Below are 27,139 nucleotides of genomic sequence, written 5' to 3' on the forward strand. Positions count from 1 at the left end.
GTACTGAAAGGTTAACAATGATTCTTTATACTTTGGGTACACAGTATTTCTAATTTCCTGGAATGGTTAGAAGTCTCACAGTTAATCTTGTTTAGATATTACAAAGATAATTTTTATTGCATCAATACTGCCTCCTGCAAGAAGTATAAATAATCATAAGAGGCCCACAAGAGACAGGTTAGCCTTCTGTGAACTGGCATGCCGAAACTGCCATAGCTCGGGAAGTCCAAAACACAATCTCAGATACGATGGCCAAAACCTGAGAGGGGCAGGTGTTTCCCCAAGCTCTTCAAAAAGACTTGTGCTGCTGAACTTTCCTATATGCCAGCATCTTCTATGTACAAACAGTTTTCTTCGGCAAAGCTCCAGAAACTTACACATCAGTGTTAACAGATCACTTCACCTTGAATTGTCCCTCAAAATGTGTGTTAACTACTTACGCTAACCAATCCATTCCACCTCGTATTTAGCTGAGACACTCTGAGGGCTTGTCCACACTTGAAAATGCTGCTGCAGATGAGCCACTGTAGCACTTCAGCATAGAAACTACCTACATCGACAGGAAGTGTTCTCCCATTGGCAAAGGAGATCCACCTCCCTGAGAGGCAGTAGCTAGGTTGCCAGAAGAATTCTTCCACCAGCCTAGCACTGTCTATACTGGGGCTAGGTCAACTTAACTATGCTGCTCAGGAATGTAAAATTTTCATACCTCTGAGTGACATAGTTAAGCAGACCTTTTCTAGCATAAACCAGGCCTGTGTATGTTTCCCAGACCTGAACAGGAGCTCTGTTTACACTCAAAAGCTTATCTCTCTCACCAACAGAAGTTGGTCCAATAAAAGGTTATTACCTCACCCACCTTGTCTCACCAGCACAAGTGGGTTTTAACTTACCATATCAAGCTCAGATCAATAGTAGACAAAACCTATTCCAACTAATTCCTCTCTAAAAAAAAAACTTGTAAATTAACAATTCTATTAGTAAAGTAAGTACCAAATGAAGGGAGAGACACCCTTGACTCATAACTCAGGATCACTAATATACTCTATGATATCTGGTATCTAAATTCTGAGTCCAATGTCCACTTATTCACAGGCTAAAAACATTGTCTATCTAGGGGCAAAGAATCTGGAGAATATTGAAAGCCACAGGAATATAATCATTCACACACCAGACAAATTTAATTTATGAAACTATGGGAAAAAATGCGACATTCTCAATCATATCATAGCACTGGTTCTCGAACTCACAGTTCCAAGAATTTAAGGTGAAAATCACAAGAATTCAGCAATAAAGATCTTCACAATTATTATCTATGAACTATGCATGCAGTCTTAGATTTTTTTTTTAAACCTTTGAAGAAGCAATAAACCTTATTTTGAAACTCTTAATTTTTTCTTACATGTGAGACTCTCTCCCCACCAACAGCATCTTAATCTCAGGTATTTGGCAGCTGAGTTGAAGATAAAAAATTTGTAAATTAAGCTTGTTTAAATATTTTGTAAAATTAACAAATTTTTGAATTTATGTCTGAGAATGTTGATAAACAAATACTGTACTATTCATAAAATCCATGACATGATTCCAGATTAGCCAACAGTGCATTTAGTCTACGAAGTGAAAATAGATGTTAGGTAAACTGTTTCCAAAAGAGTAATGAAGGAAGATTATAATACAGACTTCAAAGATAAACAGTATCTTGCAGTGAGTAAAGGAAAACAAGCCACTCACATTCACCTGGATGGGACTATACTGGTCCATTGGTCTATTACTGCAGACTTCAGATACAAGCATCACGTACTACCACAGTACTTCCTAATGTTTGTTACCGTTTAAAATCACACAGCGGAAGCTTAAAACTGAAATCTTTCCTAATAAGTTATTTTTCCTCTATTGTACTCACATATTGATTTGTTAGTGTAGGACTACTTGAGTATCACTGTTGCTGACATTAATTAATTTGCTAAAAATAAATGCATGTGGTTTGAGGAAGGACAGGAACAAAAATGGTACCTCAAATAATATGCCTCACTAAAATAGGATAAAAGTATTCAAAAAACAGTTACTAATCTTTCTGTAACTGTTCTTTGAGATATGTTGCACATGTTCATTCCACTGTAGATGTTTGGGCATGCCAGTGCACAACTGTTGGAGAGTTTTTACCTTTAGCAGTACCCATCTAGGCAGCACAAGCACCCTCTGTTGTCTCACACACATCACACAGGCATAAAGGGCTGAGCAGCTCCAGAACCCCCTCAGTTCCTTCCTACTAGAATGAATGATAAGAGAAGGGAAGGAGGGTGGGTTGTGGAATGGACATGTGCAACACATCTCGAAGAACAACTGTTACAAAAAGGTTAGTAACCATTTTTTCTTCATCAAATGATTGCACATGCCTGTTCCACCCAGGTGACTCACAAGCAGTCCCATCTGGAAGTAGGCGAGGAGTCTATTTGAACGAGGACTGGAAAACTGCTCATCCAAATTTAGCATTGTCTCTAGGTTGTTGAGAGATTGTGTAGTGGCAAACAAACATGTGACATGACGACCAGGTTGCTACTTTGCAAATGTCTAATATGGGCATAAGAGCCAAAAATGCTGCAGAGGCTGCTTGGGATCTAGTTGAATGACACAATACTCTATCCCAGTGTTTCTCAAACTTTTTTTTTTTTTCTGCAGACTACTTGAAAATTGCTGAAGGTCTCGGCGAACCACTTAATGATCTTTCCAAATGTTGTTTGTATCATTAGCTAACTATTGTAAAGCCCTTCATTCTCTTGTGCGGCCAGTTAGGATAGACCAGTTCATTCCTGGATCCCACACAGGCTTACAAAGCCTGCAGGCATGCACCTTAGATGGAACTATCTGCGGACCACCTGAATGGAGCTCGCGGACCACAGTTTGAGAACCTCTGCTCTATCCAGCAGCTCCACATTAACTAACTGCTAACGTAAGTGAATACAACTGGATATCCATGATGAAATCCTCTAGGTGGAAGCCAGGCTGCTCTTCATTCTGTCCAGAAATTCAACAAGCAATTGAGATGAAGACCTGAAAGGTTCAGTCCATTCCACATAAAATGTGCAATCTCTCGAAGAACAACAAAGTTATCTTCAGATATTCCTGAAGAGAAACAGTTCCCAAAGAACAAATTAATGTGAAGTCATATCCAGCAGCATAGGATAATAAAATGATTGATATTATTGCATGAAAATATTCTGATTATCCAAACAGGGACAAAGATTTAGCTTTTAAAAAATTATATATTTTAGAAACAGACTGACAGCATATACACAGAGATATTTTATAAAAAGTTTCATGAATATCGATATATACAATTCTTAGGGCTCCACTCTCCCTTGCGTGAACTATTCCTGTGACAGAGAGAATAGCGCTCAATGACTGAAACTTCTCCTTCCATTAGAGGGTGGAGGGGAATAGTTTGCCCATTCTCTCTTTCTCACAAACACACACACACACGAAATGTCTGTATTTGTATGTGAAATCCATGTGTAAGAATTATTGCCCAGTCAAGGATGGATGCTGGTGGTGTAGGGAGTATACATCCTTCGGTGAAGTATTTAAACACTGCATAAATCTAGAAGTACCTTTCTTGAACCTGTGGATCTCAAGCCGGGAATCTTTAAGTGCTGTGTTTCCATATGATTCCCCAAGCTCCTACTGTTCTTGGAAGCTCCCTGAGAAGAGCATAGAGGTAACACAGAGCAACTGTTACCTAGCAGCAATGCGTTCTTGGGGAACCAGGGTGCAGAACCCAGCCTGTCTGACTCACGAAAGACCTCCCCCTCCCCTTTGCTTGAACCAAAACTGATCAGAACTCTGGGATCAGGAAAGAGGGAAGCACTACATAATGGGGGATCTCTGCTCCAGATGTTAATGAACCTACACCTGCACACACTAAGCTCAGTAGTTATCAGACCAATTCTAGTAATAAATCCTTTGCTGGTATGGAAAATAGTGACGCTCCCTAACTGCATTGTGAGTTCCCTCCAAGGAACACTGCCCATAGCCAGGAATGATCAGCTCCCATTGTCTAGCCTGAACAAAACAACTTTGGTATACTCCCTTGAGCCATCAGTTTACACATAAACAAATCTAGTGTTCTCCCTTGAACCATTGTTGTTTCTCTACAAAAACCCCATTCCATGCTCAAGTAAGTGTTCTGATGCCTGGATCCAAAATCTGCACCGGTTCCACTGGGACTTCATCTTCTCCTGATTGATCATGCTGGGGGTTCTGCCTGTCTCCAGAACTCCAGACCCTCAGCTACCCCCACAACCTGGGGCCTCCAACTGATTCAAGCTTCACGGAGTGGTGAGAACCCAGCTCTCTCTCTCTCTAGGTATAGCCTTCTGTCCGTGACTTGTGAGATCAGTTATAGTTTTCTAAACCTGACTTTTATAATTAAATTTAAGTTAGATTTAATATTACAACTGCTATCTTTGTTTGGCTCCCCTATGGTTATTACCTGGCAATAAATAACTTTCATGATTACGCTGGTTGCTTCTCTCTCTCTCCCCCCCACCCCCTTTGTGGGTGGTTTTCTGGTTTCCTCATTCGCTCTGCAGTAATGCTCCTTGTACCTAAACTACAAGATCCCTGCCGGGCCCCAAAATCCCGGCGGGGGGAGGGTTGCTCATCAACTGGGTTACTACCAGAACAATTATAACGTGAAAGGGGTGATAGGGATGTGCTGAACCTGGGACATATGAGGGTGGCAGCTTGGAAATGCTGCTCAACCCAGCCTACTGAGTCCAGGGACATACAAGAGGTCAGCTTGAGAGTGCCGATTTACCCAGCCCTCTCAAGATGTGGTGTCTGTCTGTCTGTGATTCTGGGGCTGGAAGAACCCAGCCTTGGGGAACCTAGGCGCTGCAAGACAGCTCCATCGGGAGGGAACTTGCAGCAAAGAGAAGTAGAACTCCATAAGAGGACACAAGTGATACAAACAGTACATTGTTAGAATTACAGAAAACCCATGCCTTATGCCCCCAGAAGAGTAACCCTCACAAATGAGCATACCCAAAAGTAACGGACAAAGCTAATCACACACCTTGGTACAGCTGAGGGAGTTTCTAAAGGAGTTTCCCCACTCCTAGCTTGCTGTCTCTGGCTATAAAATATAAACTCTGGAGATCAAACATGCAGAATAGAACATGATATGCTTAAATTCTATAGCTCCTTCTTCTGTAAGACAGGGAACCTCATCATATAGATCTACTGAGACACAACAAGTTAAGTGACTTGCCCAAAGTTATAGTCAGTCAGTCTATGGCAGAGCCAGCAATGCAACTTGACTCCTGACTCCCAGTCAACATTCCTCTTTACACATCAAGTAACCCTTTAAAAATCCATCCTGTTAATCACTGAGCAAATGCAGTTTTATGCTTCATTAAAAAAACTTCTCCCAATACCACATCCCACCTAGCATATGTTACTAAATGTCTTCAAATCACAAAGTGCACAATTAGCAAAGTACTGGAGAGAGTCCAACACTGCTACATTTCACATGGTAATCGAGGCTGTGATTGGTAAAACTATGATACTAAACTTACTTAAATATACCTGTGACAGCGATATACTACCTGAACCACCAGCATCCCTTCTTGTGTGGGAAGTGACTAATATATCTGAGGCCATGTCTACATCTAAAATTTTGCAGCGCTGGTTGTTACAGCTGTATTAGTACAGCTGTATAGGGCCAGCGCTGCAGAGTGGCCACACTTACAGCAACCAGCGCTGCAAGTGGTGTTAGATGTGGCCACACTGCAGCGCTGTTGGGCGGCTTCAAGGGGGGTTCAGGGAACGCGAGAGCAAACCGGGAAAGGAGACCAGCTTCGCCGCAGTTTGCTCTCACATTCCCCGAACCACCCTGCAAACCAAAGGGAAGGAGACGTGCTTGCTCGGGGGTTCGGGGAACGAGAGAGCAAACCGGGAAAGGAGACCAGCTTCGCTGCGGTTTGCTCTCGCGTTCCCCGAACCACCCTGCAAACCGCAGGGAAGGAGACCTGCTTGCTCGGGGGTTCGGGGAACGAGAGAGCAAACCGGGAAAGGAGACCAGCTTCGCCGCGGTTTGCTCTCGCGTTCCCCGAACCCCCCTGCAAACCGCAGGGAAGGAGACCTGCTTGCTCGGGGGTTCGGGGAACGAGAGAGCAAACCGGGAAAGGAGACCAGCTTCGCTGCGGTTTGCTCTCGCGTTCCCCGAACCACCCTGCAAACCGCAGGGAAGGAGACCTGCTTGCTCGGGGGTTCGGGGAACGCGAGAGCAAACCGGGAAAGGAGACCAGCTTCGCCGCGGTTTGCTCTCGCGTTCCCGGAGCCACCCAGCAAACCTCAGGGAAGGAGACCTGCTGGTTCGGGGAACGCAAGAGCAAACCGGGAAAGGAGACCAGCTTCGCCGCGGTTTGCTCTCGCGTTCCCGGAACCACCCAGCAAACCTCAGGGAAGGAGACCTGCTTGCTCGGGGGTTCGGGGAACGAGAGAGCAAACCGGGAAAGGAGACCAGCTTCGCCGCGGTTTGCTCTCGCGTTCCCCGAACCACCCTGCAAACCGCAGGGAAGGAGACCTGCTTGTTCGGGGAACGCGAGAGCAAACCGGGAAAGGAGACCAGCTTCGCTGCGGTTTGCTCTCGTGTTCCCGGAGCCACCCAGCAAACCTCAGGGAAGGAGACCTGCTTGCTCGGGGAACGCGAGAGCAAGCCGGGGAAGGAGACCAGCTTGATTACCAGAGGCTTCCTCAGGTATGCTGCGATACCTGCTTATTCCACGGAGGTCAAGAAAAGCGCTGGTAAGTGTCTATACTTGATTACCAGCGCTGGATCATCAGCGCTGGATCCTCTACACCCGAGACAAAACGGGAGTACGGCCAGCGCTGCAAACAGGGAGTTGCAGCGCTGGTGGTGCCCTGCAGATGTGTACACCTCCTAAGTTGCAGCGCTGTAACTCCCTCACCAGCGCTGCAACTTTCTGATGTAGACAAGCCCTGAGACAAAAACTCGAGCATACTGAAGTCAATGGTAGTTTTATAATTGCCTTCTATGGGGTTAGGATTTAACCCATAGATTTCAGGTGCAGATACAAACTTCTCCATAAGGTTTCATACACAGTGAAGGAGTTGAAGCCATGATGACCTGTGCATAACCACAGCCATAGAGATGGACCTGGATGCAGTGTCTACAGCATCTAAACATGCTTGAAGAGCAGTTCTGGCCAATAAATGGCCCTCAGAGACAATGGACTGGAACTGATCCCTAGTTCCTGTGGCAGATGTTAAATAAAATCCATGAATCTGTTATAATTTGTAAAATTATATTTGGCCATGACCACCTGATAGCTCATGATCGTAAATTGCAGCGTTGCTGATTAATAGGACTTTCATCCAAAGAGATCCAGTCTTTACTAGCCCTTGTCATTCAGGGTAGACTCAGAGAAGTGTTTCCTACCCTGCTCATTTACCACGTGCACCACCAGGGAGTGAAGGAGGAGGGTGGGAGAACAAAGAGTCAGAATCTTTAGGGGGAACATAATACTTTTTATCCACTCGCTTACATGTGGGCAGAATAGTGGCACCTCACAGTCTTAGTTCATTCTAGGAGCGCTTCATTAATGGGAAATGCCATTGTGGAAGATGTTGCCGACTGCAGCATATCCAACCATTTATGTGTGAATCCCTGACCTCTTTGAGCAGAAGTTGAAGACTGTCAGCTACCCTATTTCTGAGATCTTGAAATTGCTGAAAATCATCAGCCATGAATGGTAGCAGAGGCATAATCGCCTTGTCTGGAGACCAGGATGAAACAGGTGTTTGAAGGGATGGCCTCTTTATCTGCACTGGATTCCTGCTCCTCAAACATCTTCTCCTGTGGAAGAGAGGGCTGTACAACTTTGGCCTCCCTATGACATGGTCCCAATGGTCTGGCAAATTGCTATAGATAGGGAGCCGAGGGGTCACAGTGTGGCTGTTGGGGGACCTATATGGAAGGAGGTGGCATGCAGAGTTGGTTCCATCCTGGATAACAAGCTTGATCTTCTCTGTGACTGTCAGAGAACGAATATGTTGGGGAACCCTAATCAGAAATACAGGAGACTGACTGGAAGTCTCCATCCCCCCCATCTTGTCCAGTGGAGCAGCATCCACAAAAAAAATGGAGTCCTGTGGTACTGAAGGACAGTGGTCCAGAGTCAGGGAATCAGTGCCAATACAGTAGGTGAGGAAATGGTCCTTGATACCAAAGGTACTATTGTTGGTGGGCATACCAAAGTAGACACCAATGGAGTTTAGCACTGTTCCTCATTCGGAGCCGAAGGCATTAATACTGACGGCTAGGATGAATGCATAAGAACTGATGGCTACGCTGAGCTGGATAGTGCCAGTCCCAAGTGCCAATGCCTGTCCCCTAGAGGGTACCAAAAACCTACCAAAGCCATGCCTCTCTTTCAAGCTCTAGGACTTTGCAACGCCACCAGTACTGGAGGAGGAGTCTTCTTTCAATTCAACTGTACCAAGTTAAGAGATCAAATCTTTGCAGACTGTAGATCTCACAAGGGACCTGGACATTTTTCGGAACTGGCTCATTAAGATGAGTGTCCATGTTCCTCTTTTTAAAAGTCTTCCTTGAAGCCTTCTCTTTCTTAGGGGAAGCCTGCGTGGAGGTTGAAGGATTTCTGGATCTACCTGGAAACATGTCCAGAGTGAGGGTGATGGGACTCCTGAACTGACTCAGAAGCTGGCCAAAGGGAGTGTTTCCTCATTAACTGTCAGTTTATTCTCACTTTACTTCCTTTCCTGGGATTTCAAGACCAGGCAGAAGTTGCATTCCCTGAAGCGCAGACACACTTACCGTGGCCATTGCTCACAGATATAGCCTTTAGTAGGAGAGACAGCATGCCCAGCCAGGAAAACAAGTCTCCTAGAGAGGGAAAAAGAGGAGGGGGGAAAAAAACATTCCTCTCACTACTTACCCAACTAATTTTAACTATACTAACTCTCTTAACCACTGCAGAAAAATAAAAAAGCCAAGGCACGCTCAAGGTGGACACACTTAGGGCTCCATCTCAGGCCAAAGTGATTGAGAAGGAAATGAGGGCAGCCCCTGTATAGCCTCAGTTTCTGGCACAAGGAGGCAGAGGTGCATGCCTGGGCCCCTAACAGACAAGGTGTAGTCTATTTTGAAAGTTTTATTAAAGTTACCGTTAAAGTTATGATTACCCAAGTATACAGAAATTCTATAAAGACATATGCATAAGTTACAAATATAATTATACTCACATCCTTAACTAGGGTGACCAGAGAGCAAATGTGAAAAATCAGGACAGGGTTTGGTGGGGGGGAGGAGTGCTAAATAGGTGCCTATATAAGAAAAAACCCCAAATACCAGGACTGTCTCTATAAAATAGGGACATCTGGTCACCCTATCCTTAACAATATTCTTAAAGTCTGATGGCTGCATTGCCAATTGTTCATCAGTAGAGAATCACAGAATCTTAGAATCATAGAATATCGGGATTGGGAGGGACCTCAGGTGGTCATCTAATCCAACCCCCTGCTCAAAGCAGGACCAATCCCCAAATAAATCATCCCAGCCAGGGCTTCATCAAGCCTGGCCTTAAAAACCTCTACGGAAGGGGATTCCACCACCTCCCTAGATAACCCATTCCAGTGCTTCACCACCCTCCTAGTGAAAAAATTTTTTCCTAATATCCAACCTAAACCTCCCCCACTACAACTTAAGACCACTATTCCTTGTTCTGTCATCTGGTACCACTGAGAACAGTCTAGATCCATCCTCTTTAGAGCCCCCTTTCAGGTAGTTGAAAGCAGCTATCAAATTCTACCTCATTCTTCTCTTCTGCAGACTAAACAATCCCAGTTCCCTTAGCCTCTCCTCATAAGTCATGTGCTCCAGCCCCCTAATAATTTCTGTTGCTCTCCACTGGACTCTTTCCAATTTTTCCACATCCTTCTTGTAGTTGGGGCCCAAAACTGGACACAGTACTCCAGATGAGGCCTCATCAATGTCGAACAGAGGGGAATGATCACGTCCCTCGATCTCCTGGCAATGCCCCTATTTATACACCCCAAAATGCCATTAGCCTTCTTGGCAGCAAGGTCACACTGTTGACTCATATCCAGCTTCTCGTCCACTGTAACCCCTAGGTCCTTTTCTGCACAACTGCTGCCTAGCCATTCGGTCCCTACTCTGTAGCAGTGCATGGGATTCTTCCATCCTAAGTGCAGGATTTTGCACTTGTCCTTGTTGAACCTCATCAGATTTCTTTTGGCCCAATCTCCTAATTTGTCTAGGTCCCTCTATCCTAGCCCTACCTTCCAGCATATCTACCACTCCTCCCAGTTTAGTGTCATCTGCAGACTTGCTGAGGATGCAGTCCATCCCATCCTGCAGATCATTAATGAAGATATTGAACAAAACCGGCCCCTGGGGGCACTCAGCTTGATACTGGCTGCCAACTAGTCACGGAGCCATTGATCACGACACGTTGAGCCCAACGATCTAGCCAGCTTTCTATCCACCTTATAGTCCATACATCCAGCCCATACTTTTTTAACTTGCCGGCAAGAATACTGTGGGAGACTGTATCAAAAGCTTTGCTAAAGTCAAGGAATAACACGTCCACTGCTTTCCCTTCATTCATAGCTCCAGTTATCTCATCATAGAAGGCAATTAGGTTAGTCATGCATGACTTGCCCTTGGTGAGTGCATGCTGACTGTTCCTGATCACTTTCCTCTCCGCTAAGTGGGATGGTTCCAGAGGGACTTTTCCATAGAGAGCTCAATTTTCCTAACCTGGACACCCTCTTTTTATAATGTGATTCTGACTATATCCTGTCAGCAAAAAACTACTCTTAATTTTTCACATCCATTGATACATCTTTTCCTGTAATCTTGTAGCACGGGGTCATTCTTTGATCACTTAATATATGTCAAGTATTTTCTAAGCCTATGGCTTCGTATGGCTGAGCTAAAATCTTACAGGCCTCAGCCTGTAGGTCTTGCATTTCAGCTCTACTCACTTAGATACCAAATACATAATTATCCCTTCTAACTACTGATCAATCTTATTCTTCTATAATCCTACAAATGAACTCTATTTAGCATACAATGATTATATATGACATAACACGTTAATCATAACATCATACAAGAAATTAATAATAAAACTAACATAATGGCTTCAATCTGTTCTTCCAAGATCAATGTCTTTAGTGGCTTTTATTTCCAAGAGACTCATTTCTTTGCTGTTAACTTGAAGGGATACACTCCGCTACACAAAATCCTAGACAACCACATTGCCTGGGAAATTATCCAGATGCACATTTGTCATTAATAAGAGATTCTTCTCCTAGCTTTAAATTACTAGAGTCTATTTTTACATGTGTATAATGGGGGAGAGGGAATAAAAAGACCTCTCAAAGCTTAAAGCTCTTGTTCTTTAATAAAATCCAGCTAGCACCTCCTTTCTTAAGATCCCAAGGTTGATCTTAACACTGTTTTATTACTACAGACCCTGGAAAGACTTTTTAAGACACTGTTTCTGTACAAGGCTCACTGCTATTTTACAGAGACACTTCTTTTTCTCATTTGCACCATATGCAAAAAAGAGAGGTTCAAAATAAACGCAAATATCCTTATGTAAGTAGAATGCCAGCCATAATATTGTATATGAAATGATTTTTCCCCACTTTGATTCAGTTTCTAGGAATGAAAAATAATGTACTCTCCTTACTGCCCCACTTTTTAAATTAAAAGATGATTCATTCTGGATTGGTATGTTTTTAAATACAGCATATAAATTAGGCATTATTATTTAGTTCCACCTGCAAGAAGGGCAGGGTATAATACCATGAACACTGGGAATTTTCATACGTGTCTCTAGCTTTACAACATACTGTAAAATTTTGTCATTTATGAGTGCCAAGCAAACTCACAAAAGGTAAACATCCTCCCATTTTTTCCTCCGGATATGAATCTATATACATTTACAACAAAAGTATACAATATAGGTCCAGTTTAAATATTTACTAAGCTGCTGACAGATTTTTACCTCTGCAGTTGCTGACTGATCTGCAACACAAAAATTCCATAAAACAACTTACTTTCCCACTCTTTCTAGAACGGGTACATTTTATTTAAGGACTTAGGTGGAACGCACAAATTTGGACTTGAATCATCACATGTGAATATGAATTTGCAGTCTCTCGTAAATTCCTAGTGAACATCCACCCACATCATAAAACTGTAAAACAGTACATGACATTTGCTAGTTTGCTCAAGAATGGATTAGAATATCATGGATGTGACAGTGATAACTGCACTGGCATAGCAGTATTGGGAAAAGTGAGGGTTTTCACAACAATTGCCAACACTATAGTATATCACATTCTAACTAGAGTTGATCAGACTCCTGTCCATGAGTGCTACATTCATCAGATTGCCAATTTTAAACAACATAACAAAACATACAAAACATTTTTCAGAAACATCCATTTCCTGTAGAGAGATTTTTCACTGATAACAAAAAACACTGATTGAAAGCATCAGTGAAAATGAAACATAAGAATAAAGCCTCTACAGATTTCAAAATAAAATCTGTAACATATAGTTTAATTCAACACTATGAAACTTCTCTGCTAGCATCATCAGTAATACGATCTCCATCTTTCGGAATTACTTAAAGTGCTTCAGGAGAGTCTCTTAATTTTATGCACAACAACTCTGCCTCCAGAATTAATTCCAATTGAAGAGATTTAAAGGCAGAAAGCTAGCTCTCCAACTGCTTGCCACAGCTCCCTACAAAAAATAAACAGCATTAAAAAAAACAACAACGCAACGTTTCTTCAATCACACCCTTCTTACAAACTAAGAAAAAGAACTTTTAAGACTATGTCCAGCAGTGCCATCTGATAACTCTTGCCACATTAGAGAGTATTTCAGTAAAAATGTATTTATCCCATACAACTTCCTACTCAGATAATAGAGTGTAAGCTCTATTATGGGTACCTTCGAGGTTCCTATGAACTCTGAGGCAAACAATTCATCTATGGGAGAAGGTAAGTTCATTATTAAATCAATAGCCAAAAGTTTTTAATATTCTTATATTGAAATTATAAAGCTTAATTATTTAAAACAGCTTTAAAAAAAGGCTAAATATTAAACTAGTGAGACATCTTTCTGCTCAGTAGATAGACTGGTAGTTCCAGAGCTAATCGTAGATAGCAGAAGTCACCTTCATTAACTGACTTGAGGATGGGGAGGAAGAGGAAGGAGTGACAGTTTGAGAGTGCAGAGCTGATTGGGGACTGAAATAGTTTACAGCAGGGGTCTCAAAGTCCCAGCTTGTGGGCCACCTGTGGCGCAAGAACCTCCCCACTGTGGCCCACGGAGGAGACACACATGCAGCCACACTGCCAGCTCTGTCTCCTGCAAGTGCCGCCCCCCCCGCCCCCCCCACAGATCCCATTGGCTGGGGGAGAGGGACAGAGATACCATCACTAGTCGCTGGGCTGCGTCAGCCATGGAGGCAGCGTCACTTTTTTCCACAATGAATAAAAAAAGTCAAAATACCTAACACAATTATCTGATGCACACCTTGCTGCAATCCTGAAGGTTTCAACTGCTCAGTTACTGGGGCTAAACATCAACAAACTGACAGAACTGAAGTGTTGCCAGGTGTCTGGCAAACACTAAAAACTCTCTGGCAGGCGAAGAATTGTATACAGTTGTAGAACAGTTTTATTATTTCTAAGAAATTCTAAATAAAAAATATGATTAAATGTTTTCTTTTCTGAACACCATCTTCAGTGACATTATTGGCCTGCTGGAAGGATCTGAGAACTGGCACTGGCTCTGAGGTAAATTGAGTTTGAGACCCTTGGCTTACAGTGTGAGGACAGTAGAAAGTGATTTAATTGAGAAGGTAAGAGAGGGAAAGTACAATAAAAGAAACAAAAAAAGGTGCAGCTTTGGGAGCATGGCAACACAGGTATTTTCAGCTGTGCAGGTAGGTGTGGGGGAGATTTTTTGAGGCCTGGTCATGGTAGAGGGCTACAAAATCTTGCAAAATCTTACATACCATATTGAGCTGCAATTATGAAGCACCCACTACAGCAGACTAAACTGCTCACTGAAAATTTTCTAGCCAAGATAAGCAGCCACATTACCGATGCTACACAGTGTCTTTCTAAACAGCTTGCAAAGGTCCGCATTTAAGATTTTCTTGACATTAATGAGAAGGAGCTAGGCAGTATTTGAATTCCATTTAAGTATATATAACAATTATAAAATTTCTGTTCTAGCTGAAAGGCAACACTTGTGGTTTCAATCCAAGAGAAAATGTGTCCAAGTTGTCCAAAGATTTAAATCTGGCATTTAGTACAGGTTTTAGATTCCTATACAGATGGTTGTGAAACTAACACGTCATTTTTTATATCCGAGCTATTTCACTGAAAGCTGAAGCTAAGCTGTAGGTCCATTGCTAGCCTTCACTGCTGAAGAAAGGACAACTGCTTTTGAGACAAAAGCAGTGCAGCAGCTGGGCTCCCCAGGTGCTCAGCCTGACCCCCAGCTTCATTTCCATTAACAGAAAAGTATTCAATGACCAGCTGCTTGGGCTGTGTTCTCTTCTCCCAGGCCCTCTTTCAATTTCTTACACCTTCCCAGATTTCTCCCTATTTCCTTTTTATTCCCAAGGGTCGCTTTAAGAAGCAGCAAGGTCGGCAAAGAATGAGCACCTCACCTCACCTGGTGTATAAGGAGTGATACAAAACCTCTGATCTTAAAGCAAAGCCAGCTGGGTTAAAAACAGGAAGGTGCTCAGTCCCCAGCCAACTGTGTGGTTCATCACTTTGCCTGACTATTGGTCCATCCATGGAAAAAAGCATCTAATGTAGTGCTTGTTCCTCCTCTGCAAAGGGACTATGGGCAGGTCTCAGCTATCTTCTCTCTACCACCCACTTCCCCATGGAATTGTCTCCTCCTACTGGAAATTTCACTGTCGCAGGCACTAGGGAGCTGCATCAGTATCAGTGTGCACGTGCACACATTGCTGTGTCCAGAGAACTTGTGAGTGTCATGGGAGGAGGAAAGAAGGCAATGCACACAAAAGTGAGCCTAAGGGGCTTTGCCCAGCATATGTTGTGGTTGAGCTCTATGAATCTTAGGTGATGGATGTTTCTGGGCAATGACGGATAATGCTCATAAGAAGTCAGTGGAGAAACAGGAGAAAGTGATTCATAAATAAATCAGAAATGGAAGAGAAATTGGGGACAAGGCTGGGGATGAGAAGGAAGAGAAGAAAGGAATGGGAGAAACTGACATAAATGGACAGAAGAGATGAAAAAAGCAGATTTTGAAGGGAATAAAGGGTGATTGTGTTCATCTACTTCCTAAGAGTATTTTCATAAAGGGAAAAAATGAGGAAAGAGAGAAAAGGACTGAGAAGGAGAAATTAGACTAAAAACAGACACTGAAAAATAGACTGAGGGAAAAATATGATGTCCTGGAAAGGAAAAAAGAGTAAAGGAACAGGTAAGCAGTGAAGGAAATAGAAGGAAGAACAAAAGCAAAGGAGACTGAATAATTTTAATAAAGTTATCAAAACATTACAATTAAAGCCTAATACATGTTTAATTTTTATCTATAAATAATAGGTATGATTCTGCACTACCTCCCTGCATTTTGTGCAGTTATTTATACCTGTGTAAAGGAGGATAAAGTGCAGCTAAATCAGAATAGTAGCAATTTGCACGCACTTTGTATACACGTAACTAATTATGCAAAGGTGCAAGGCAATGAAGAATCAATCCCAAATATACAGTATATTGAGACGTTCAAATTTGACCATAAGACCCCTCAATTTACCAATATGTAACAGTTTGTGCATTTAAAGGGAGTTATGGTAAGTGTTATATGCCGCTCAGAAACTGTTGCTGAGGATGCATCTGCTTGCTGGTAAACTAGTAAGTTGTCCCTGTCCTCTCTTTTCCATCCACGATTAGAATTCTCAGTTTCCTTCTTCATTCATTCCCTTCACTCTACATTTCCATACCATAGTCTCTCGCACATCCAATCACGCTCTCATATACTCCTCCCCCACATTCATTCATTTTCAGTACTGAAAAATGGTGCTTGAGTATCACTCTCTAAAACCAATGAAGGAAAAAACCCACCAGCCTGTATGACAAAGTTTGATTACAACCATCTAGACACACATGCTGAATGGGAGCTCTCTGCACCACCTCATACATACGTGACAGATGATGTGTGCATATCCACACCACACAAACCCTTTTTACATATACGAAACCTTATTATGTAGGCAACTTTATGCGCCCTTTGTAGAATATTTAGACAAACTTTAAAAAAAAAAACTTAAGGCTCCTTATTTTAGTTTTAAAAACTCAGAGGAAATGTATGTGAAAATGTAGCTATTACAGTTAAAGATAAATTTTCTAAAAAAATTATACAAAAATACATAAGAATATTACCATTAAAAAGTGCAAAGCCAATGCAAGAATGGAAATAATCAATTCATGACAAGTTACATGTTTAAGATATTAACTGAATGCTAGAACTATAAGCGTAAAATATTGACATTTTAAGTAACTCAAAATATGAAAAGAATAGAAAATGACATTGCTAAAAGGAGGAAATTCACCTTACAAATTCTAAAAACATTAAATCAAACCCCACAAAGCATAACTTACAACACAGACATTATGATGTGTGTACATTTTTTATATTTCTATATATAATGTATAATTAGGCTTATGTTGAAATAATTTATGAGTTACCATCATGATGGTTATCACACTGAGATCTATGTATTTTGTCAGTGCCTACTAGGGTTATGAGAGGTAGTCTCATAATATATATAAGCTGAGACTATAATTAGGCTGAAACAAGCTCATTTTCACTTGTAACCAGAGGAAAAATGTGAACTCTGATCTTCAGCAGTGAAAGTCCTAGTGCATTAACTCAAAGTTATCTGTTAGCTTTCTTGAGCATATTTAGATATATGTGAGCTTCCAGTGTATAGCTAGTATCAGAGTGGTAGCCGTGTTAGTCTGGATCTGTAAAAAGTGACAAAGAGTCCTGTGGCACCTTACAGACTGACAGAAGTACTGGAGCATAAGCTTTCGTGGGTAAATACCCACTTCGTCAGACGTAGTGTGTAGCTGTGATTACATGGTCTAATGCAATTCTTGATGTATTAACAGGGAAATATAGAACAGAAACAGGAAGATTATATTATCTCTGTATTTGGCACTGGTCTGACCAGTTCTGGCTTCCACAGTTCAAGAAGGAGGTTCAAAATTAGTCAGGTTTCACAGAAGAGTCAAAAGGGATAGCTCAGTGGTTTGAGCATTGGCCTGGTAAACCCAGGTTTGCGAGTTCAATCCTTGAGGGGGTCACTTAGGGATCTGGGGCAAAATCAGTACTTGGTCCTGCTAGTGAAGGCAGGGGGCTAGATTCAATGACCAGGACCCTTCCAGTTCTATGAGATGTGTGTGTGTGTGTGTGTGTATATTTTTATTAATGATTAAAAGCTTGGAAGACATGCCTTGTAGGGAAAGGCTCAATCTATTTAGCTTATCAACGAGAAGGTTAAGGGGTGATTTGATCAGTGTCTACATGGGAAACAGAAATTGGATAACAGAGGGCTCTTCAGTCTAGCAGACAAGTGTATAACAAAATCCAGTGGCTGGAAGTTGAAGCTAAACAAATTCAGACTAGAAATACTTTTGACAGTGAGGGTCATTAACCATTGAAACAACTTATCAAGGGTTATGGTGGATTCTCCAAATTTTTTAAATCAACATTGGATGTTTTCCCAAGACACATAACCCTAGTTTCACCACATCTATTGGACGTGAAGCAGAAATTAATTCAGGCAAGGTTTATGGCCTGTGCTATGCAGGAAGTCAGAACTGATAAACACAGTAGCCCCTTCTGGCCTTAAAATTAACTTACCTTTTCTTACTTTACAGATCCTGGTTTCTGCTCTGTCCCTCATGAACTCAACAAAAAATACTCACTAGAAACCTGCAAAATCAAAAAGTAATTTATTTTAGTGTTTTTAAATTGCAATAATAGGTGCTACCATTGTTGCAGAACAACATGTATTAATCGGCTCTAAGAAAAATTGTAGCATGTTGAAACACAGCCTATTTTCAGGATTTCTGATAGTTTGTCAGCCAACCTTCTCAAATTTTAAAAATATATAATTGTTAAACAACAGAAATCACATGCGTACTAATCAACATGTGTTTACAGCATACTTAAGTGTTCCAGCAATCACAGTATATACTATGAATGCATATTAAAAAACTACAACTAATCAAAATGCATGTATTTGTTTATTTTGATTTCTACATTACACTTACCCATACCTTCTTGGACTTGTGGAAAATTTTAACACAAACTAAATCTAGAACACATGTCATATAGATATTTAGAATAACTCTCTAATTCAACACCAAACATGCTGAATCAAATATACTGAGACTGCAGTAGTCTCAGATTATCAAATGCCTTAAATCATCAATTCTCAAATTATAATATATGGACTATGTCCACAGAGTGCCTGCTTATGTCAGTGGAGAGCTGGTTGGTCACACAATGCTGGCTTCCCTTGTTGTTTCTAACTGCTAAATTGCATTAGAAGAAGCTAAAAATGTATTATATGCTTTTCTAATATTAATTTTCCATTTAATCAATGGCTGTAGTTGACACAGGAACATTCTAAGATGTAGATGATGGGGCAGTGGACTATGCCACTGGAAATGATGGGAGGTATCCAAGAGACACTTTTTATTAAGATGAACCGCACAATAAAAAAAAATGTGAGAACACACTAACTATGTAATATATTTTCTCTCTCTCTCACACATACCTACACACATACACTCCCTCCTCTTTCCAGGTCTACCCTAGGAACTTGTAGACTCTCTAACTGTAGGATCTACCTCTAACTTTCTTTGGGCCTCTCAATGGAGGCTTGATTTAAAATGGGTGTACATTCTACCACTTTAAAGAGCAGAGGACTCAAACTCCCAGCCCACAGGTGACACTGTGACCTTGATGTACTTGGCTGAAAACCTTCCAGACCAAATGTAACGAATACCGTATTGTCTTCCCAAATCTCCAGACAGCCTAAAACAATGGCTCAGAGGCATGATCTCCCCCCTGCACTGTATTAATCCCACTAGAATGTTAACTCTAATGCATGAAGGTGGCACTTTAAACCAACCAACTATTTCACTGCTGTATGCAATGGTGGTGCTGCTGTGTTGGTCCCAGGATATTAGAGAGAGACAAGGTGGGTGAGTTATCTTTTTTTAGACCCATTTCTGTTGGTAAGAAAGACAAGCTTTCAAGCTTATCTCTCTCACCAACAGAAGATGGTCCAATAAAAGATTTTACCTCACCCATCTTTGTCTATTTCATTGCTGATCATTTTAGCAGATGAGATAGAGGGATGGGAGTCACTGAAGGAAAGAAAATTCAGAGGGAAGAAAGAAATAGATACAAAGACAGAAGAGGGAGAGAAACAAAGAAGATGGAGAAAGAAATGACAAGAGTCAGAAACAACAAGAGGAGCCTATTTTCCCACAGAAAGCAACAATAATGAAATGAACTAAAAGTCTATCTACTCTTGATCTTGAAGCAAAGCTCCCATTGAAGATTGTGGGAGATCTATTGTGAGTGAAGGGCCTATGCCTTTCACTGAAGTGAGGAAAGGTTCTGGCAGATAGGAGACAATGGGGAAAGGCTCCAGCAGCAGGGAGCTGCCAGAACCTTTCCTTGCTGACAAAACCTTGCCAGAGTCTTTCATTGCAATGAGGAGGAACCAGCAGCAGGGAAGCAGAGGGATACTACACTACTAAAGGCAGTATAGATGTCGGAGGCACTGCTTGGGTCTGTAATGAGCTGTATCAGGTATATGTCCTAGGATTCAGACTTTTAGGGTACTCTACTCGCCTAAGCCATGCCTCACCATGTACACTGCTATTTATATCCATGCTAGCTGGGCATGCAGTGTCTGTACTCTGCACACCACCACAAGTGTAGATGTATATTAGAATACGTACATCTGAGAATCATCAGTTATACAGAAAAAAAATCTTACTAGATGGCTTCCACAACTTCTCAAACAAATTTGTATTTATTGTATTCTTCATTTCAGTGAGGACTGGAATAATCTATTGCAGGACCCATTGTCACTGAACTCATTCAAAATACAGTGTATGTCTCCAGGAAGCAAAACAATCCAGAACTATGCTATGTAACACAAGTATTGACTAATCAACAATACCTAGACAAGATGCAAAATCCTCAAAAGTAGATCTTAACACTATAGAATCACTGTAATCAGGGATATGATTTTACTGTACTTTTACAGTTTGTGCAGTACCTGGCATAATAGGACTTTGATTCTTGACTGGGACACCTAGGTACCATAGCAACATGAATTATAACTACTAATACTGCTAGCTACAATAACTACAGAAACCAATATTTATGCCCTACGTTAATCATACAAATTAGTTAAAGAGACATTGACACACAAGAAGAATCTATTCGTTCTTCAATGATTGTCTACATGGACCCAACTTCTGGTGAGGAGCAAGGAGCGACTTCATAATCAGGAGGTTGGTGCTATTTAAACAAGCATTGCAGAACAGCTCTGTCAAAGCAGACATCAGAGCTTGAAACCTCAACTAATGAACACTTCTGGGTGAAAGTGTGGACTGAGCCCCCCAATGGTTACCTTGCAAATTTCTGAAATAGGGATACTTCTTAAGAGAAGTTGCAGATGCTACTTGAACTCTGGTGGAATGGGTTTTAAGATTCATAGTTTGGATTAACTTAGCTGTCTCATAAAACTGCTCTAATACGGCTGGATATCCATACAATCTTATATCAGAGGGATAGCTGTGTTACATACAATCTTAGTGCATATGGCTTGACCCATAACCCTACCTGCAAACCTCCTGAAGGTTCCTGTTTTGTCCAGGTAGTATGAAAGAGCCCTGAATACATCCAGGATATGTAGTTTAGCTTCCCCTGGGTTTGAGGTAAAAAAATCATGAAGTGGATCAATTGATTTAAATGAAAATCAGAGACAACTTTAGGCCAGAATTTGGAATGAGTATAAAGTCAGCTCGCCTTTTTTTGAATACCAAATAAAATGGGCCAGTCAGAAGGGCCTGAGTTTTCCCTACCCTCTGAGCTGATGTTATGACTACTAAAAACCCCAGATAGGTGGTAAAATGAGCAGGTTGCGAAGGACTCACAAGGGAGGCACATTACACCAGCTTCCTTAATCCATGCACTGAACAATTCAGAACCTTTGAATAGGAGACTTTTGATGGTTGTTTGGACCTCCCTGGATATTCCAGAAGATTACTGCCATGAAGCCAAGGGCACAACAACAGAAGCGGTCACTGAATGTGCCACCACAGCAGGGTTATCTAGATCAGGTTGCAGAGATGTTCAGGGCACTAATTGCCCCTCAAACACTTGGTATTTTAGCTCTTCTCTTTATTCTTGTGGAAGCTTCTCTGAATTGTGACATCTTGTCCCAGTTCAGATAGTCATATTTTGACAACAGAGCCTGAAAATCAGACATACACCTCTAGAGACTAGCTGAGGAGTACACTTTCCTGTCAAATCAAGCTTCTTAAGGGTCCTCCTCTATTGGTGTTAACTTTTGAGAGCCTTATTCCTTTCATCTTCCATGTGGTCCAGGACTAGGTGGGTGATCAAGCACTTAATTCCATGTTGCTTTCTAGGAAGTGGGTGCCACTGATGCTGGGATATGCCACAAGAACTGGACTGTGAACTGCCTTTTGGTCAAGCCACATGACCAGATACAAAGGCATGATGGGTCTTCTGTCTCATCTTATGAGTAGGAGTCTACTTAAATCGTGGCGAAATATACATTGTTTGTTGGTTGATCATGGAATAAAGAGCAAATTTCATACAGTATATATACACAAGTATTGTACTGTACTACTGTTACGTTTGTACATTGCCCTAGATAAGGAAGTATGCACAGTATACTTTTACCCTAGATATAATATAGAGTAAAAGTACACAAAAGACCAGAATTCACAATCCGTAGTGCATTTTTCACAGCCATGAATCTGGTAGGGCCCTACTTCTGAGGCAGCAGGATGGGCAACCTTTAGTTAAATACAATATGCATTTCATGAAATTAAATCCCTTAGCCCTACCACAACTGCTGTAATATTTTTTTACAACTATCCTGGCAGTTCAAAAGGATGAATCTAAGTAATTCATCTCTTTTATAAATGAATCATTGCTCAGATTTCTATGGAGAAATGAAGGTGCAGCTGTCTTCCTAAATTAGGAAATGTAGCATCACATAATTCCACATATATGCCTCCCTCCCATGAAATAGACTACTGCTCTTTCAAGCAGCTGCAGACTCTTCAGGCAACCCAGATGGCCTGACCTCCATATCAATGATTCTACTAGGCTTCAATCTGCAAACCCGAATAGAGAAAAGGTAAAAGAGGCCTTAACCCATCCTTCCCCATAAAAAAATCACTCTTATCTAAAACCAAGTTTAACCATTTACTGCCTTTTATGAAGTAATTGTCAGTGGGAAAATGAGTTAAGCCACACTAAATTGCAGTTTGAGATTTTTAAGTTTTGGTGTGTTTATATGAACAAGAGATTGTGCTGAATCTGACAAGACAGTGAGATAATTACACAGGTGATGAAGGCTTGGCACCCAAATAGCCTTAGGTGTTTAATTAAGTGCACAAGGTATTTTGAACATAAGCAAAAAGCTGCTTTTCTGAGACACTTTCTAAATAAGAAAAATTACTTGTTAATGCATGTATGCTTTACTTCAAAAGATTAATACCCTAAATTACAGCTTGCCTACTCATTTTTTTAAAAGAGGCTTTCAACTAGTCTCTGCCTATAGGAACATAGTTCATGAATACCCTAGAACAATTCAAAGAAATCAAATTTGGTCATAAGTACAATTTCAATAAACAGATATGTCCACAAACTGAGATCAAAAATAAAGGAGAGAAATATGCTGTCCTCAGACTGCAAGCTGAACTCTGACTAATAAACAAGACTTGCACACACAGTGAAAGCAGTGCATGACCTTGAATAAGCAGTCCAGTGGTGTAAACATGAAAATGTGCTTTGTCACTTAGAAAACTACAGTTTAAGCCTCAGGCATTGAAATCACTTCATCCTTTCAATAAATACAAACGTTACCTGAGAGAAAGCTAAATTATACAGTTTTCAAGAAGTTGGGAAAAGCGCTGTCCTTATCTGCCACTGGTAAATACAATTATTGGCTAAGAGCACATCTTCCTCTCCACATAAAAGGGTCCAGACTCAGTGAGTATGTCAGGTCCCCCCCATACCTAGTCCAAGAGTGCTGGAACAGGCCATGCCCCTACTCACACACACTTTTAAAAGTGGGAGGGTTATGCCCTCTCACTTTTTTACTGACCATAAGGGCAAGCGATATAGGGAAGGGGATGGAGCGGAGTGAGCAAGGCACAGGGTTGGGGTGGGGCCACGGGGAAGGGGCAGAGCTGAGAAGAAAGAGCCACTGTTCCGGCGTCGGTCCCCCCCCCCCATACTTTTAGGGACCCTCTGCTGCTCCTGACTTAGTCTTGTATTTTGCGTAGGACCCATGGAATGTACCAAGCACTGCTCCAAGGTATGATGGGAGGGAGATGGGATGACAGTTGCTAGTGACCTGATCACTTCTCTGTAACTTTATGTGAGCTACCCACCAGAAGGAAGTCAGAGTAGTATCTGACTGAAAGACAAGAGCCAGAAAGGAGAGTGTCCAGCAAAAAAGAGAATCCTCACGAGAAGCAACTCTCAAAAGCCTATCAGTACTCCCTAAAACCAAAAGAACAAGAAATATCTCAGCTCTTCCAATGCAAGAAAGCCACGAGGGGGCAGGTTTTTCTGGCTTCAGCTCCCATAAAGTAAATCAACTCTCCAAGGACAGGTAACCTAAAACAAAGTTTGCTACCCATTCCCCAGACAATGTTAGCAAAACCGTATTGCAATGCTGAAGAAAAGTTTTAATGGTAGCTGTTATCATCTATTAATAGCTTTACTTTTTAAAAATGAATATTTGTAATTGATTAGGGAAGTTGACTTTAAAAAAAAGAATAGTTCCCTAAAGTTGGCAAAGCCATGCTAAACTGAGGAAAGTTTTGCATGGTGGTGTGGGTTTTTTGTGGTTGTTGTTGCTGTTGTTTTTTTAGTATAAATATTTATAAGGTGTCTATCATTGCATTAACTGGGCTCACTATATATATCCTACATTATAATCAAAATCATTCCCTAATACAGGGACCAAATATACCACCCACCCCTTTATCACCTGGAGCACAAGTATAGTCTGATCAGTAGGTTGGAAAAAAAAAATCAGGAGTACATGGGCTAGACATTTGCAAAACACAGGGAAAAACCGTGCATTTTACAACACATTCAGAGTGCGGCCAGATTTAGCTTAGAAATAGGCATATTTTTCATAAGTGCCTATCAGTGAAAACGCCCTGCCTCCAGCTTCCTTCACCTTTACTCTCTTGAATGGCTCTTAAGCATTCTGGCTTCAGGCAATTGGCAATGGATCATAGATGGCCAATCCATCAGAGGTAGCTGGCCACAGATTGGTAAACCACTCAGGTTGAGATCACATCTTATATACCCTGTACAACTCTAAGTTTTGTCAGCACTCAACAAAAACAATAGATAGATTAGGGCTTTTAAAGTAACTAGCACCATAAAGTTCTTCCAAAAGATGATTCTCAGTGTGACAGGGTAGTCGGTTTCTTAAGGTCAGTGGTGCTTAGCAGTCAGACTATCCCATTGCATAGCACGGCCCTATGAGATTTCAAAAGTTTGAACATATATACACAAAGGACCTAGGAGTTACTGACAGAGGATGTGGTCCCAAGAATAAGTGGTGCTTGGGAAGAAATCCAATCACTGTGTCTTTAACGCCCGAGGGCAAGGAATCTTGCAGAGTGGATCAGGCAAAACTTCCCTCTCAACCAGCCAACTGGGAGTGAACAGGAAGAAGGAAACCAGCATAAATGATGCCTTCTCCCTCACAACAGAACAGACAGCAACAGCAGCAAGCTGGCTTGCTGAACTTTCAGAGCCTGAAGACTAATTGGGGGGAAAGGAGCCAGCTAAGGGAGAAGTCGCTATGACCCTGCCTGCAGCTGGCTAATTTATAATCCAGCTCCAAGGAGGAGAGCTAGAGACTCTTATTTTAAGAGAACTGGCCAGGACTCCTACATAGGCCCAGAGAGGGTGACTCGCAGTGACTAACAAAGTGAGTTATGCTTGGTTAAAAGACTAATAAATAAGAGCCCACAAAGAGGATACATGTCTCAAACCAATTTTGTATGGGTAACTGACTTAAAGAACTTGAGGGGGTTCTCAAGTGAAAACATACCTTCAGGACACAAGGAGCAAATGTTCTTGCCAATCTGCCTTCCAAAGAAAACAAGTGACTGAACACTGCACTAGCTAAAACTTCCTATTGGCCTTGATTGTCAGTTGCAGATGGAGCATAATACAGTAGTCCAACCTGGAAGTAAACATGGATGATAGAGAAACTCTACATCCAAAATTAAAGGGTGCAATCTTCTGGTACACCAGAGATGAAAAAAACTTTTCTGGAAATTATTACTATAGAAGGCCAGGAGCAAAAAGTAATCAAGTAAATACCTGACAATGAAAACCACTCGAAGATAAGGCAAGTAAGACTCCTTCAACTGAGAGAGTGATTAGACTTGATTAGATTCTTAAAATAATCACCCCAGCCTCTCTTTTATCCAGGCAGATTTAGACAACTAGTTTTCTTCCAGGACACTCTCTCTACCAGACTTTAGAGGGGCAAATACATAACAGCTATACTGAGTCAGATTAATAGTTCAGCTAGCCTAGTATCCTGTTTTACAACAGTGAGTAAAGAAATGTTTCAGACTGGGTCTGAAGAAATAACATTGTAGCCCTTTGGGGTAGGGACTCTCTTTCCATTCTGTGTTTATAAATGCCTAGCACAACAGGGTCCTGGTCCATGTTCATAGCTGGAGATCCTGGTAATAGTAAATAATAATAATACCATGACTACAATGACTGAACATACATATTGAACAAGAAAGTTGGCAGAATGAAGCTGAGTCACCCCCTATGACCTTCTAGGATCTCTACAACAGGACCAAACGTTTGTAGACATTTCTTCTAATCTTGCCAGTTCCTGTTGTTAAGTATTTAAAGATGTCTGCTCTCTCATTATTGCCATAAGATGCTTGGATCCCAAGACGAGGATGCCAGACAAAACCTTAGATTACATATATATATTGTTCATTGAGGCTTTTATACCATAACAAGCTCTGAAATCTCAATGGTTGACATTCAAACACGTGGAGGCTGATCTTTCACAAAACAGGGGGATTAGAGCATTAGAGGATGAGAGGTCATTGGGAAAGAACATCAGTATCTACACAACGCTTCTTTAGCAAAGGCCAGACTACATTCTTGTTGAGTGAAGTTTAAAAAAGTGTAGCTTTTGTTCATTAAAGTACCATAGTTCATTTACATGCCCCTCAAGCTTCTGTCTAAAAAAAAAGGTTTAATTCACAAGACTGTCTGAAATGAAGACCCTCAAACAGGTTGCAAATATCATTAAAAGGGTTAGGCACTAAAAGTGAGCAACTGCAATGAAAACAGTCTCCAAACAAGATGATTAAATCCATTTTTTAAAAACTTAACTGTCAATGAAGAAACGTGGATCTTCGGATTAGTGATAAATTGCTCATGGTTGAATTCAAAAGGAAAATGTACCAGTTGCAGGGTAGATGGTTTCAATTCTAGATTAGTCTAAAGAAAGGAGGGAAATGTCTAAAAATATCTTCTACTCCTTCCATCCTTCCCCTGCTGACACTTCAGTGACAATCATTTGTGATGTGAATAATTTTCACAGGAGGTGCCCAAGAGTATTTTAGACAAGGTCTCGACAAACAGACATATGCACAAAAAAAACCCTTTTCCCTTTGTTCTTAGAAC

The 27,139-nt window shown here is 41.4% G+C and overlaps 1 protein-coding gene across 7 annotated transcripts in view; it reads right to left on the minus strand.

Annotated features, from left to right (window-relative positions):
• SIPA1L1 (signal induced proliferation associated 1 like 1) overlaps positions 1 to 27,139 on the minus strand; it is a 406,115-nt gene that overhangs the window by 234,101 nt on the left and 144,875 nt on the right. For 5 of the 7 annotated variants that reach the window (XM_030559662.1, XM_030559664.1, XM_030559657.1 and 2 more), the window contains one exon: positions 18,011 to 18,082. The exons of the other annotated variants lie outside the window; for them this stretch is intronic. The gene's annotated coding sequence lies outside the window, so the exon portion shown is untranslated. The remainder of the gene's footprint in view (positions 1 to 18,010; positions 18,083 to 27,139) is intronic. 7 annotated transcript variants of the gene reach the window in all.

Source organism: Gopherus evgoodei, chromosome 4 (assembly GCF_007399415.2).
Source record: "Gopherus evgoodei ecotype Sinaloan lineage chromosome 4, rGopEvg1_v1.p, whole genome shotgun sequence".
NCBI classification, from domain to species: Eukaryota; Metazoa; Chordata; order Testudines; family Testudinidae; genus Gopherus; species Gopherus evgoodei.